The following is a 3,877-nucleotide window of genomic DNA, read 5'->3' on the forward strand; positions in this document are numbered from 1 at the left end:
TCCTCTTCATCCCGACAAGAAACCCGTAGGTTATAAATGAGTTTTCACTATCGAGCACAATCTAGAAGGTTCTGTTGCTCATCTCACAGCCTAACTCTTTTCCAAGGGATACACTTAGTTTTATGGAGTAGATTATGAGGAAACATTTTTCCCAGTGGCTAAATTAAACTCTATACGTATCTTATTATCTATGGTTGCTAATTCCTTATGGGCGGTATATCAATTGAATGTTAAAAATATCTTTTTTAATGGGGACATAAAAGAAGAGTGTAGAATTTATGAAAAAGAGAAATACTTCATTAACTTCATAAACTTATTATAATCCAAGTACATGAACCTCTATTTATAATAGAGGAAGGTAGTAGAGTCCAATTACAACAAAACTATCTTTGTCCCAATTACACCCAAACTCTAACACTTAAAGCTAAGTCCTAGCATAATTAAATAACTCAATATAGATAAAAGACAAACATAACTCAAACTAGAACTCTTTTAGGATGTGACCATAAGATAAAAATGCCTTTGTGACTCCTTTGACCTTCCAACTTATGTGATAAGGATTCCAACTTGTGGTAATCATGCTGGGTCCTCCTCCTTATGTGCTTGGGCCCATCTTGTCGGCCTTCCTTAGTCGTGTGGCCCATCTTATAATCTTAGATATTTGGGCCTTCCTTGGTCATGTAGGCTTGGGCCTATCTTCCAACACTCCCCCTCAAGCTGGGGGTGAGAGAACAACATGAACTCCTAGCTTGCTGCAAATGATGTATATAATTTTTTTGTATAAAATGGCACATCTACCAATATGCCTTCATCTTCCAAAACTCCCCCTCACGCTATTGAGTCCTTCCATGAGGTCCTATTGTCAGAATATAATTGAGAGTAAAAATCACTCCTAGCCGGTAAGACATTGTTTCATACTCCAATCCCAATGCTGGATGTAGGGCACACTCCGTCTTCTATCGGTAGTGTGTTTATCGGCATTGCTCTGAAGTCTCCACCACCGTGTCCCTCCACAGTACAACGACTCTCAAGTGGTAGGAGTAATAAAAGCAATTACAGGGGGAGTAGTGGGTTTATTTATAATGGTGTCCCAATCCGGACACCGACTCTCTTAGTATCCCAACCGTGATATTTTTGAGAGTTAAATTTATCATGGTGTCCCAATCCGGGCACCTACTCTCATGGTATCCCAACCATGATATTTTTGAAGGTCAAATAAATTATGGTATGAGAAAAGGTACTGAGGCCACCTCTTCTTCAATAATAATGTCTCATCCAAAGAGGCATAATAGCAGCAGCTGTAATGTAACACGACCATCTTCCAACACATATAACATGAACCAAAATAATAATCCTTGTAGAAGGACCCATGAAATAATCATAATCCGATATAAATATTTTTTCTTACATGCATAAGCTTCATCTTTTGTGCTTCCCCTATCTTGAATATTTTGGTCACATAAACTTATCCACAACATATGGAATAAAACACCTCTTTCTTATACTTATTGTACTTCTCCCCCTCAAACTGGGAGATAATGGCAGTGATCCCAACTTGAACCAAATATCATAAATATAACAATAAGACCAAATTACATAGATGTTGTAATAAGCACTTAAACCAGGGAGAAGTGAGATATTTTCCTGATATATCAACTCAAACAATGACACAAAACTAAGGGCATAAATTCGAATTTTTCAATATAACAAAATACCAGCATGACCTTTGATTCTTCCAAAGTGAATATATCTTTTAATATAGATCACATTGACATGAAATTTTCTCCTTCTAAAACTAGACTTAAATACCTTTCATCCAAGTATAATATCTTGTCATAAAATATAATTATAAGAAGATAAACAATCTGATAGATTTTGGTCTATATCATCTGGCCGAACTAAGCACTGTTTCTCATTTTTTCCAGCTTGACCATTGACTCTTCCAAGATCAATATCTCCTTATAAAAAATTCAGACCAAGAATTGGTTGAATAGTTAAGAAAATATACTTACATATATTTATTTTTTTATATAATTCTCCATAAAAATTCTCGTGCTTGATAGCATAAAATACCTCGGAAGTTGAAGCTTTCTCCTGCTGCTTAAACCTTTTTTTTCAATTTGACCTTCGATGCTTCAAATATCAATTTCTCTTTGTAGATAACTCCGATTGAAAATTGGTTGAATATGTAAGATAGTATACTTACATATATTTCTTTTGATATATATATATATATATCTCCATATAAAGTCTCGTTCTTGATAGCATAAAATACCTCAAAATTTGAAGCTTTCTGATGCTACTCGAACCTCTTTTGCAATCTGACCTTTGCTCATGCAAATATCGATTTCTCTTTGTAGATAACTCCGATTGGAAAAAAATAGTTTTTCATTAGAAATTAGACTCAAATATTCTTTCATAAATATATAATTTTTAATATTAAAATCTCAGTATAGAGGTGAAAAATGCAAATAAAACTACAGGTGTAGGGATTGAAAAAAAAAATAACTACGAACATAGACTTAGGGTTTAATGTTTAGAGAAGAGAATCTCATTATCTCTGTGGGTTGACCAAGTCAACTCACAGAATCTGCTCTGATACCGTGTTGAATTTATGGAAAAGAGAAATACTTCATTAACTTCATAAACTTATTATAATCCGAGTACATGAACCTTTATTTATAATAGAGGAAGGTAGTAGAGTCCAATTACAATAAAACTACCTTTGTCCCAATTACACCCAAACTCTAACACTTAAAGATAAGTCATAGCATAATTAAATAACTCAATATAGATAAAAGACAAACATAACTCAAACTAGAACTCTTCTAGGACGTGACCATAAGATAAAGATGCCTTTGTGAGTCCTTCTTGATCTTCCAACTTATGTGATAAGGATTCAGCTTGCGGTAATCATGGTGGATCCTATTTCTTATGTGTTAGGGCCCATCTTGTGGGCCTCCTGGGTCGTGTGACCCATCTTATAATACTCTTAGATATGTAGGCCTTCCTTGGGCGTGTGGCCCATCTTATAATACTCTTAGATATGTGGGCCTTCCTTGGGCGTGTGGCCCATCTTATAATACTCTTAGATATGTGAGTCTTCCTTGGTTGTGTGGGCTTGGGCCTATCTTCCAACAAAGAGATATTTATGCATCAACCACCCGGTTTTGTGGTTGAGTGGGAGTCAGTATGCAAACTGAGGAAGTCTCTATATGGGCTTAAATAACTCTTCGGGCTTGGTTTGAGAAATTTAGTCAAACAATGTTGTTGTTTGGGGTCAGATAGTGCTCAGTAGATCATTCTGTCTTTATGAAGAATACCTAAAAGGGTGTAGAAGTTAGGACCCCATGAGAATGACTCTAGGTTAACATGGAAGAAGAAGGCGAGAAGAGAAAGAGGAGAGAGGAAGGAGAAGGACGTGAGAGAGGAGAGTTTGGATTAAGGGAAGGAGAGAATGTGTCAAGGGAGAAGAGAAGGAGGTTGGACGATTTCTGAAAGAGAGAAGAAGGCTTCAATGCCTTACCTCTTAGCCAATGCTCTTATTTATTGTGTTGCAATGCCCATAGGGTTACAATTCAATAGATTAAAGGACTGTTATGGTCCCTTGTCATGGATCAAGTAACTCGGCATGGGATTGGTGAATCCAGAGTTGTTAGAGAAAGCTTTTGCTCTTGGTTAGTAGGAAAGGACCCTCTTTTTTGCTGCTGCTCTAGGTAGAGACTTAGAGAGACCTTGTAGCTGCTGGATTAGAGGTAAAAGATCCTCCCTTAAGTAGCTATGATGTTGCTTTCGGTAAGGAGTTGGGAAGCCTCTTGCTGCTCATGGAAAGGAGGGGGTGGCCCCCTTGCTACTCACGGCTGAAAGGGTTAGGTCC

Source organism: Aristolochia californica, unplaced genomic scaffold (genome assembly GCF_029961685.1).
Source record: "Aristolochia californica isolate CCGP_79_NKW_82.1479 unplaced genomic scaffold, dmAriCali1.0.hap1 SCAF_14, whole genome shotgun sequence".
NCBI lineage: Eukaryota > Viridiplantae > Streptophyta > Magnoliopsida > Piperales > Aristolochiaceae > Aristolochia > Aristolochia californica.